Source organism: Amphiura filiformis, chromosome 16 (assembly GCF_039555335.1).
Source record: "Amphiura filiformis chromosome 16, Afil_fr2py, whole genome shotgun sequence".
NCBI classification, from domain to species: Eukaryota; Metazoa; Echinodermata; class Ophiuroidea; order Amphilepidida; family Amphiuridae; genus Amphiura; species Amphiura filiformis.
Window position 1 is genome coordinate 33,008,741 of NC_092643.1, and position 12,321 is coordinate 33,021,061.

General features: G+C 36.8%; 1 protein-coding gene across 2 annotated transcripts in view; it reads right to left on the minus strand.

The window, feature by feature from the left end:
- The window catches only part of LOC140135885 (uncharacterized), a 52,310-nt gene extending 48,323 nt beyond the window's left edge, over nt 1–3,987 (minus strand). The window contains exon 1 of one of the 2 annotated variants that reach the window (XM_072157546.1): nt 3,848–3,987. The gene's annotated coding sequence lies outside the window, so the exon portion shown is untranslated. Of the gene's footprint in view, nt 1–3,740 lie in introns of both variants that reach the window. The other variant, XM_072157547.1, reaches the window with a different exon arrangement.
- Between the last annotated feature and the right edge of the window lie 8,334 nt (nt 3,988–12,321).

Genomic DNA, 12,321 nt, shown 5'->3' on the forward strand with positions numbered 1-12,321 from the left:
AAAGTTTACTTCGAGTACTGTTAAATATCAAAAATATCAATTTTTAATGATTTGCCATAAAATATGTATTACATTGCAATTTCAAAAAATCAAAATTATTTGATATCAGAATGACATTCTTCGTATTCAGAATGCAATTCGATATGTCTGATGTGCTCTAATGTCCCACAATAAATACTGTCCAAACGCTCATACCCCAGCCCTTAACAATCTGGCCTAATTACCTTTGATTTAATAACCGTTTGGTCTATTAACCGTCTAATAACCAGTTATAATCTAATACTATGTCGTGTATTTGCCAATTCATCAAAAAAACGTCTACAACTGGTTACGGGCTGTAAATATATGTAAATGAGACGGGCACGTGTATAAATATACTACATTCATAAAATATAGTGTACCCAAAAAATTAAGAAGAAGACATATGCGGCCTGCATGTATTGAAAGTGACATTTTGCCGGGCTATTTGTTCTTCTTTTCCGGTCTTTACAAGGTATATAAATAATATAACCGGTATAGGCTCATCATGCATCACCGGGGTGCCACAGGCATGGGACATGGGCCAGTATGAGTTATCTGTCACTCCAAACTTTAAAACGAAATAGGTTTCTATGGGGTTGACCCATAATTTTCATGTCAAAAAGTCGAAAAATGTTCGCGATTTGCATCACCCCCCCCCCACAAGTGTTTGTGAACGGTCCCTAGACTATTGGGTTTTGGTCTAAATGGTAAATAGGACCAAATGGTTATTGTACCAAATGGGACCAAGTGGATGTAGTAAAATCTAACAAATTCTCACGCATCATCAAATTTAATTTAGGGATTCATTCATGAAAACCACGCTTATACCAGAACATTTTGTGATACTATACTATTTCTTCATCATATACCATTATTTCTCCAACTGAAATCCCTCACGCAGATCAGCCGGTCCTAAACGCTGGGCCATATCGCCGTTGTTTAGTCTCAAACAATCAAGCGCCGTTAGGTAGCGCCATGTATGTAGGCATATATGAATGTAAATTATTGACCAAATACAGCCAAAATGGGATATTTGGACATTAAAAAGTCACTTCTAGGTAAAAACTTGCACTCAGTTGTTATTAATAATCTACATACTGATGTTATATAATATTTTCTTTCTGATTAATACAGATTGTACATAGTATTAGACAATATTAATATGCTCATTTTGATTTTGTTGATTTACGAACTAATGCAAAATGCAATATTTTAAAGACCCCTCATAATAAATTGGAAAAAGATCCCACAATAGAAAAAGCATTTTCCTATAGTCAAAGGATGGGAAATGTTTATCTAAAAGGTCATATCAAACTCAGCCTGAATAAAGGCAATAATTAAGTTAGAAATTAGGTAAAATTTGCATTTTTTCTCATTTTCGACATTTTGAAAATATGGCTATATTGAGTTTATGAAAAATCCACCTTAATGAAATTGCTGGCTTCTGCAAATTTGTGAGGAGATTCACCAATATATGTATTTTCAATGCCAATTTGTTTGGGACCTGTTGAATTATGTAGTTTCTTACAATATTTCTTTGAAATGCGATGAAAAACTGCTTTTTAAAACATATTTTAGGTGATTTTGGAGCGATTTTTAGGGGGTGGTCATATTTTTTAACGGGGGGCTCCAGAGAATTTTTTAGTGTCGTGATTGAAAAGTGTTATCAAAACCTATTAATGTCCCAAAATATTATTGATGGCGGCCGACCTTCATCTTTCACGTCTGCAGGAAATTAGAAAATATGCCACTTAACTAAAGATATAAACTTGCAAAGAGGCTGCAAGGTCAAAATTGATACCAATTCCACTATCGCATATCTTAATTGATATACGTATGACAAATCTTTAATACAAACGTCAGCACATTCCCATCAAATTGAAATCAAAATACGAAACAATTGCAATTCATGAATTGGTAAGCTTTACAACTCCACTATCGAATCTTGCGCCAACAAAATTAAAGGGAAAATCCCATGCGTGTTTTGTTGATGTTGAATACCGCATGGTTCTTGCAGCAATGTCAAAAACACAACTGAGTTGAAATATATAATTTTTTGCTCTTTTTGTAATTAAATTAAATTAAAACTATGTCGAATACTATTTAAAAATAAATAATTGATCAATCGGGAAAACAAATAAAATTAACAGTATTAATATATATTATTTCTTTAATTACCACAAACAACAATATTGTGCAAAGTCACAAACAGCACTGTAGAATAAAAAATCAGACATTGAAAAATATTTTTGTTCGACCGCATATTTCGTGCAACAGTGTCACAATAGAGCAGAGTTGAAATATATAAATTTTGCCATTTTGTACAGTCAAATTAATGTAAAACGATACAAGTACTATTTTAAAATATATGATTGATATTTATGAAAATAAATCCAAAAATAACAGAATCAATATATTTTTTTTTAATTCGCACAAACATCGCTATTCATTGTGCGATTTCGCGAACAGCACTGTAGAATCATTGATCTGCCAATGACAACATTATTAGCCTGTCAGTCCAGTGGAAAAGGACTGCGACGTCAACATATTTACAAAGCGTTGCGAACCGGGCCTACAGGATCTAGGCTATCACTATCAGACGCCAATAAACCGGCCGCAATGAGTTTACTGCCGGTAGCGAAATCGATGTTTTGAATTTGATTTTTCCACTAAAAATGCACGGATTTACATCGTTTTTTTGCAAAAATGATAAGTTTTTATTTTTATTTTATGAAGTGCGGGCGGGCGACGGGAAACTCAAAATCGACTTTGCCACGCCTTATGGTGGGCTTTTATGTAATGCTGCTCGCTGCTGCTATAATTATCAGTAGGCTATCGGTAGGTCTGCAGGGTCTAGTAATTTTGATCCGAATGCTGTTTTGCTTTGCTGAGATTTCCATCGTAGGCCACCCCAGACCAATTTTACATTGATGGTTTTCTTGATTTAATAATTTAATGTACAATTCAAAGTGAAATTGATTCCTTCAAAAATCTGTGGCAAAAACGCAACCAAATTGAGCCCTGGTTTGGCCTGCATGGCTTTAAGTTCCGAGACCATTTCCAGATTTTGGCGGCTGATCAGTTCCCAAGACCCCCCTTTTTGGCTGGTTAATTAGTTCCCAAGACCCCCCTTTTTGGCTGGTTAATTAGTTCCCAAGACCCCCTTTTTGGCCGGCCGATCAGTTCCCTAGACCCCCTTTTGGCCGGCCGATCAGTTCCTTAGACCTCGAGTTCAAAACTGGCGGTGGCACACCCCTACCAAAAAAAATTTGAGTGCCCTCCCCGGGGGGAAAGTACGCAATCCAATTCCCATTCAAACGTGTGGGAAACTGAAAAGTGCATAAATCCCCACTAACTATAATCAAATTAAGTAATTCTTGGCCAAACTGGAACATGCGTGTTGTGTCCCTGTTGTGTACTAAGCGTGTACGCAGTGTAAGGCGTGTGTATACTTTCTTCTCATCTGTACTGTAGTGAGTCTGTCCGCGGTATATGAATTCGCGTGTGTTTATCGCGGAGCCACTAGCGTTCACAGTGTTCCAGTTTGGCCAAGAATTACTTAATTTGATTATAGACTTCTATTCTCGATCAAGACAACACACATTAAAAATTAATTCCCGTCATTTTATTGATGCTTTCTCTGTACTACTGGTAGTGGTAACCAGTGACGTGAGAGTCTGTGACTGTCTGTGAATGTGATGATTTTTAAGCTTACTTACTTGTAAACACATTGTACATGCATCAGCTTGTCCAGTACATTAATAATTTTTGTACAACGTGTACAGCAAACACTAATTCATGGAAAATAAATATTTTGTATAAATACCGTCAAAAACTGCACTGTTGGTTAATGGTAGATTCCGTCAGCATCACTGCACTGCATGTATGCGTGAATAACATCACCTGCTGCTTGAACTTAAACATCGCATGATTAGGGTCGCATAAATTTAAGCATCGCTGGGCAATAGCGATTAGTTTCAACCAATGAGATAGAGCACTTTTTGTTGCTTTGGGAAAAGCGCGCTAGCTCATTCGTCAAATACCAATCGCTCGTCCCAAAGCGATGGAGTATTAAATGAGCTTAATTGGCCGGTCGATGTAGTAAAGCCGACATACAACATTACAGCAGGATGGAGCATTTCATGATAAAGTCGTCGCGTTGCATGCAACACAAAGTCGGGATCAAAGTGGAGACTGGAAGGCCACAGCACTGAGTATTTTATCAACATACCTGTGTAAGGCCAAAAAAAACCATGTTTGTTTCCTTTTTAGCAGGTCTAAAAAGTCAAATGCGAAATGCGGTTTTTTATTTTTATTATTTTTTTTAAATCCATGCCTTGAAATGAACTTTTTTAATGCGAATTGGAATGGGAATTTACAGTGGGTTTCTCCGACACCCACAAAAAAATCACATTTCTTCATATTCAAGAATAATTTTATGATCCCCTTTAAGCTGCAAATTAAAAAAGGTATTAATAGTAAAAATGTGTGATGTTTTCTCCAGTAGTTTTTCACTACACATGTTTATGTAATGCAGTGGCGTGCTTTTGTTGGTTATTCGGGGGAAAAATGTTAAAATTTGCCCCCTCAAAATAGGATTCCTTGGTCTTTTAAAATGCTAAAACCCCAGACCTTCCGGGGCACTGGCCCCAGGACCCCTGCCAGGGGCTTTGCCCCTCGCCCCCACCAGAGGCCCTAAGGCGGACACCTGGATCCCACCCGTGAGGGGCTTCGCGGCAAGCCACTCGCAGTGCGGGCTATGCCCGCACCTTCCACTCAGACTCCATTCGGGGGAACTGAACAACCTGGCCCCCCACTTTCAATATGCTGCGCACGCCACTGATGTAATGTGTAAATGTTTTCTCCAGTAGTGTTTTATATTATTTTTTTGTGATTTTTTGGTGTTTTTTTTGTTTTTTCTCCTTAAAGCAAAAAAAAAATCAAATGCGCAAAATAAGCCGTCAAAAACGAAATGCACGCGCTACAGGAAACAAACTTGTTTTTGTTTTTCTTGGCCTAAAATGTTTTTGATTGTTCAGATTTGTCTGCCAAAAATTTTAAACATGTAATGATGTCTAAGGCCAAGTAAAAAAACCATGTAGGCCTATCATCGTCCCCCCCCCCCATCATCCGAACAAAAATTGGTGAGGGAGGTCCTTGTTATTAATTATGTTATTTTTCAAAATATTTGCCATTCATTTCTGTGTAAAATTGCAATAGCAATATTGTTATATTGATAACCAAGAACTTTCCACGACCACCACAATTTTGAAACCCACATTCAACAAGAAAGCGCAGCTGCAGTAAATTGTCACACTTCCCCCTGGTAGAGGGGTACTCGGAGGTACTCAAATAACTTTTTGGTAGGATTACTGTCTAAAAGGAGGAGGCAATTTGCCAACTTTTCTCTTAAGGGAGGTCTAATGAGCGTGAACCTGGTTTGGATGCAGAGGGAGTGTGCCTGTAACAGACACAGCCACCAGAAAAGGACCAGCTCAGATCGCGCGCCAAATAAGTTTGCAGTCCAGAAATTTCATTTTTCTCAGCCTTGCAAAAAATAGGCAGAGGTGGGAATCGAACCCGGGACCTCGGTGTTGTAAAACCTACTGCGTTACCACTGAGCCAACTGACAATCAGCTATGAGAAGTTTGATAGTAATCCTTGATATTGCTGAATAGAATAAATCAATACTGATAGGTCTATTTATCTAATGTACGATGTTATTCAAATTGGCCTATAAACTAGGAATATAATGTGAAATGACTATCAATCGATCAATCAATCAAGTTGTCAAGTTATCAACAATCAATAATAAACCGACGTAGGCCTATCATGGAATATTACTAACTAGGCCTACTAACTAATATACCAAATAAATAAAATAAATAAATAAGTCAGTAAATAAATAAATAGGCATAGGCCTAAATAAATAAATAAATACATAATGCAGAATGCAGTTAGTATTTTAGTTGCAAAATTCCAAACATTCTATTCACACATTCTATTATAATTTTCTGCTATACACGCAAAGGACCTGTGCCTTTAATATGTCCGCGCCTAATCAATAATGAGTCTTTCACCATGCTCACACACCATGTTAAACTATTGTATCCCTGCAAGTATTATACTGACCAAGTCCTAACACCTCAATGAAATGGATGCTATAACGTACCCAATCAAGCGAACATATCAAGGTCATATCAGGGCGTTATACAAAGAATGGTCAAAGGTCAACGTTTCCAAAGAAGTATAGTAATTAGATGTAGACACAAGCTTTCGTGCGGGAAACATAAACACATAGTCGTCAGTCGTGTGGTTTTTATGAGATTTGATACGGCGCTGAAGTCTATTGGCTGTCCCAAAATCAGTACCAGACCCGGTTTCCAGACGGCAATGTGTGTGTTGTTACAAGGAATGCAAACTCATTTTATCAATGAGTGAACCACATAGAGGAATACGACATCTATCGTGAGCCAATCTGCATTCTGTTGCCTGAAAAAGCCGACGATCAGGTAAAAATTCTAAAAGCAGCGTGACTAGATATTTGCGTTAATTTCATGATACGTGTAAAACGCATTGAAAACGCCAAATTGCAGTCATAAAATATATAATATTAGTAAATCACCCAATCGAATGTTAACGTAGGTATGTGGAAAAGAACTGCAATAACAATAACAAACTATGTGCCCAAAGAGTTGTCTTTGGCATGTCGCTTTTTTGAAATATGACCAAAAATATCAAATTTTGGAAAAACGCCCCAAAATTTAAAACAAACACGAACCTTCCAAAATAAATATATATTAGCACTCGGCGGCCCAGTCACTACCTGCCGCTGTGATTTGAGGTAACTCATTGCTTCCCCTCTCCAGATACCGGAACTTCAAGGTCGCTCATACCCCAGCCCTTAAGATATTTTTGTCATGATTTTTGACAGTAATTTTGAGCCATACAAGTTTACGTGGTTTACCACAATGTGCAAATTTTTTGCATTAACTAGCTTTACTATCAACTTCATGGCAGAGCTCGTAATCGTAAATAGCTTGTATGCCAAAAACAACCAATGAGATGGGGCTTGGATGATGTCATACCCCAACTTCAGAAACTTTTTAATTGGATGATTGACAGCTATTGACTGTCGGGCATCTTATTTTAATAGTTTGTCTCTAAGCTCTTCCCAAGTTGACAAACTAATTTCTTTCTTTTTGTTCTTTTTTTTTTTTATAGCTGTGTACTCTCAGTCATGCATGTAGTAAAAGGCAATAACTTTGTAATTATTCGCGCAAGACATATAAAAGTATACATTTTTATAAAGGCAAGACATCAGTGAATCTTAATATAAATATAGATTTGGTGTAAAAACAACAGTTATGAAGAAAATCACAAAAAAGTCAGTTTTTGGCAATATTTGTTTGGTACATCATAACAAAAAAAAACACTCTTTCCAAAATATTTTATTTTGTTTTTATCTCAATCTTGAGGCTCCATTCCAAAAACGTTTTTTTTTAGTTTTTTGATATTGGCCTTATTTTTTGAGATATTGACCATATAAGGCATCAACATGAACTTTTTAAAATTCACAAACGCCTATTTGCACAAAATGATGCCTAAAATCGGAAATAGACCAAAATATAAAAAAATGGGAAAACCGTTTCTTGAGTCAATCATGCTTCTTACGATGATCATATTTGCTTACCTATAGATGCTGTATTTATTTATTATCGTCATTTTACCAAGAAAATGAACATTGAAATAATGGCTGTTGAAGTTTTAAGTGGTCACATTTTGCACTTTCATCGAATCTCACAGGAGAATGCGCCAGTTTTCGTTTTTCTATCTTACATTACATGAACATCGGGTAAATCCATGGCCCTTTGAAAACTTTGAGCGAAATCCATTCATAACTTGATATTTAAATCGGGGAAAGAACTTGAAAAAAACCCACATTTGTGATTGGACACGGCGAATCAGCCGTAAATTCGGCCCCCGGTCAATTTTGTTTCATTTCGTGTTTAGAAAATATATATCGTAAGCTTTAAAATGGTATATCATTTGACTTCAAATGATATCCAGAAGCGGGTTATGGTTTGTTGAACTTTTTTCCTTCAACAAAATTGTACCTTTTTCGGTTCTACGTGTGACTCTTTTTTTCCACATTTCTGGTAATAAATATCAAACAGACATAATTGGAGGTCATTGCAAATCATCCCCAAGTCAACGAGGTTCAGGAATGTCCTCTCATTGTTAATTGTTGGTTATACATACCTAGACAAAATGCAATGCTTTGTTATCTACCACTTGAACAGGATTTAGCCAAAGCAAACAAAGACAAGAACTATTCTATAGAAATAGGTAGAAGCTTATTATCCTCTTTAGCAATAGGATTATTGATTGGTTTAAACGGTGGTTGATCAGACACTTGTCGCAACGAATTGAGATACCTATGAATACGACCGTCACATACATTTTACACTATAACTCAAAATGCAGTTTGCCGAGTTTACGGCTCATTCGACGTGTCCACTCACATTTTATCAGCTAAAACGGAGCCATTTGACCACTAGGTTTTTGTGAAATCAGTGCTTCCATGGTGTTTCCATAAGATGCGCCGCGCATGCAGATAAGCGTCGCGTATGCGTAGCGTATTTTGCATTAACAAATTGCGTGATACGCAACGCGATGCGTTGTTGCGCGCGTGTACCCTGCTGGTACAACAAATATCTTCTTTCCTTTTCAATTTCAAACATGAGTGGAATAGTGAAATAAAATCCTTAAAATATTGCAGGTTTGGAGTTTACAAATCTGGATTTTCATTCCTTGTATTTATAAAAAACATAACAAAGTACAAACATATCAAAAAAACTCAATTTCGCGAAAGAAACAATGTCTAGAGTACACAGCCGCATTAACTCAACTGCGGGACAATTTTTTTGTATGGCAGGGAATAATGTATCCTGGGTAATGTATGCACACTTACAAAAATTACAATGTACAGTTTCACTCAATTCACTGTGATCAAGATGAAGAATTTTATTGAGTTTTTACATCTGCCGAGACAGACAGCCAAACAGACAGTGAACCCAGTGGCGTAGATTTCTTTTTGACATGGGGGGGTGGGATTGGAACCAAAATTCTTGAAGTAGTACCTGTAGTGCATCCAGCACCTTTGGCAACAGAATAAGTTTTACCATATTGCAGTTAAACTGTTGAAATATGGTGCAAAAGTGGAATAAATTTGAGCGAAGCTTTTTGGGGCTAAAATGGCTAAATAATTTGGTTAAGAAACCCACACACAGGCATCAATAGGGGGATGATTGCATGGACCATACCCCCTGACAAAATATTGGGGTGGGGTTATCCCCCATCCCCTTGGGATCTACGCCTATGAGTGAGCAAGACAATCATCTAGGATGAAAAGGGTCATAGTAAATAAGTAGTCAAAAAACTAATATTATGATTCCACATCATGGATTCCTTTTTATTTTCCCAAATAAGACTTGACAGAATTGTCTTAATTGAAGGTCCACAAATTTACCAATGTAAGTTGTAAATCACTTTCATCAAATTGTAAACAAACACTCTTAAAGGGCATTTCGTGATCCACAACCTCATCCCCCCACTTTTCTCAAAAAAAGTTGAGATTTTTATACCACTGGATACCTCTGGCTACATAATGTTTATGTACCAACAATTTCTTGCAGATTATTCGTTTAGCAAAAATATCGCCAATTTTGAATTTCGTTCTGGTATACCAGAACGAAATTACAACAGTGGCATATGGAGCAGTGTAATACACTAAATCATGCATAACTCGCAAACGCATACTTCTCAAAGTAGCAAAAATCTCTCTATACTTTAAAAGCACATCGACTGCTCACTGCCAGAAGTGGGCAAGTGCAATAGCCAAATATTCACAGAGCAGCTATTGCACTTACCCACTTCTGGCACTAAGCAGCCCCTTTCAATGCCATGGCTATTAAGTTGCATTGGGCTTACTATTCCAGAAATTAAAGGCACCCCTCCCCCCTAAAGAAGACATGAGATTCCCCAATTTTTTCACCATTTTTTGCTCTGGGAATTCCAAAAAAAATAATGGTAATTATTTTCACAACCCTAAAGAAGACATGGGAATTCCCAAGAAAAAGACACCTTTTTAGGCTTGGGAATTCCCAAAAATTTGCCTGTCTTTTTTAAGGACAGTAGGAATTCCCAATTTTTTAACCATTTTATTGTCAAAATGGGAATTCCCATTTTTTTTTGTATAAAATTTTGGTCTGTGAATTCCAAAAATATTATGGTACAAACGTACATGTCTTCTTTAGGGGGAGCCATTAATTTCTGGAATAGCCCATTCCTCTTTCAGTTTTTACATATAAATGCAATAATATAAATTAATGTTGAATTGTTTTGTTTTCTCATAAAAGAATTTGCTTAGTAAGTGTAAGAATATTAATTTTGTTCTGTAAATGAGCAATGTTTAAATAATCTATATTCTTGAACTCTACTGGTACATAAAGTTTAAATTAGTGCTGGTATCAAAATAAGTTAAACAAATATTGCAACATACTTTAAATGGAACTAACATTGCAACTAAGAAGCAAGATTGGGCAAATACATATACATTCACCTTAAATTATATCATATAACACTGTGCGAAAAACTTTTTTTTAAACCCTTATAATTTACTGCTATATAAGTTCTATCAAAATGATTGGTACCCATCAGTTTTCATTTATAATGGATGAGTCTGACACATCAAAATTCAACTTAAGATCCGAATACCATAAACGTTCGCCTAATGGTGCTATAAGCTCCCTTGACATAAGTGGAATTTTAGGCACAACCTAAAAGTGCCCTGCTGTAAAATTCCCACCAGCAAATAAGTGCACGGAACCTTAATTCTTGTTGGGATTTCAGAGGAGGGAGCTCTCTATTTGCTCATGAAATTTACCCCAAGGCAAAGGAGCCCAGGTGCGCCATTAGGCGAACGTTTACGATAATATGTAGATTAATTGTATAACAAGTCATAAACTATACATTCTGGACATTTCAAGAGTATCCAATATTGCATTTGGAAGAGGCAGGCTTTTCCATAAATATCAAAATTTATGGGTACCAATCATTTTGATATAGCCTGTATAGTATCTTGATACTGCTTAATTATGCCCTGGCCCAGGTACCAAGGAATAGGTGCCCATGGTGGCCACTTGACATTAACAACAGGGGTACCATCCGTCAACATGGACTTTCAAAAAGCATCCTAAATATGTATAATAAGCATTGATTTAAAAATGCACTGCTAAACAAGTACAGTCCGACCTCTTTTATCCGGCCATGATGGGACCAAGCATGGTCTAGATAAGTGAAAAATCCGGATAAGTAAATTACATGTAATTCTGCATTGACCGTCCCAAGTACTGAAATTGGAACAACAAAAAATTGTTTCAACATGGTGTAATACCACTAAAGGATGGCATTTGAGTGCTTTATGCAAAAAAGACATGTCATTCTAAGCATTCAGTGCATGGAATTAAGGAGTCAAATGATCAAAAATATGTTTTCTTGTGAAGATTTCACAGCCGGATAACAGAGAGATCTGTATAAAAGAGGTCCAGATAAGAGAGGTTGGACTGTATTGCAAGTGTCATATCTAGTATACACATTACTGATTATACAACTGCAAAAACATCTCACAAGGCCAGAAACTTTATTTCAAACAACCTTTTTCCCTCTCAAAAGACCCTTATTACTAGTCTGAATAATCAGTGCCAGGACAAAATATTCATTTACAGACATGATCCTGTTCTGGGTCTGAACTGTTTCCATTCAAAATCTTGATGGCAAACTGGACAATAGAAGCACATGGTAACACTTCACAGGCATTTTCACCTAATTTTAGCTAAAAGTGGCTTTTCACCCCTCTTTTCAATTTTTCTGGGGGGAGGGGCAGAGCTTCTGTCTGGGGGGGATTTGCCCCCCCACCCTAGCACCGCCACTGCAAATGTGGACGGTATACCTAACATATGATAAAGGACTTATCTCGCAAATGCATTATACATGCATTTGCGGACATTTGCAGACCTCCTTGAACAGACAGTCCCCATTACAGAGAGGTCCATGGTTTATGTGAAATATCATGTCATGTGTTCCTATGCATGTATGTGATGGGACTCACTACTGATACTGGGTTTAACCTTCGTGTGAAAGAGCAAGGAATTAGCCTAGCACAGAAATCTTCTATTGAAGGATTGTACAGCTTTATTCCATAAGCTGCATAATTCCTCAATTGAATCTTTAATTATT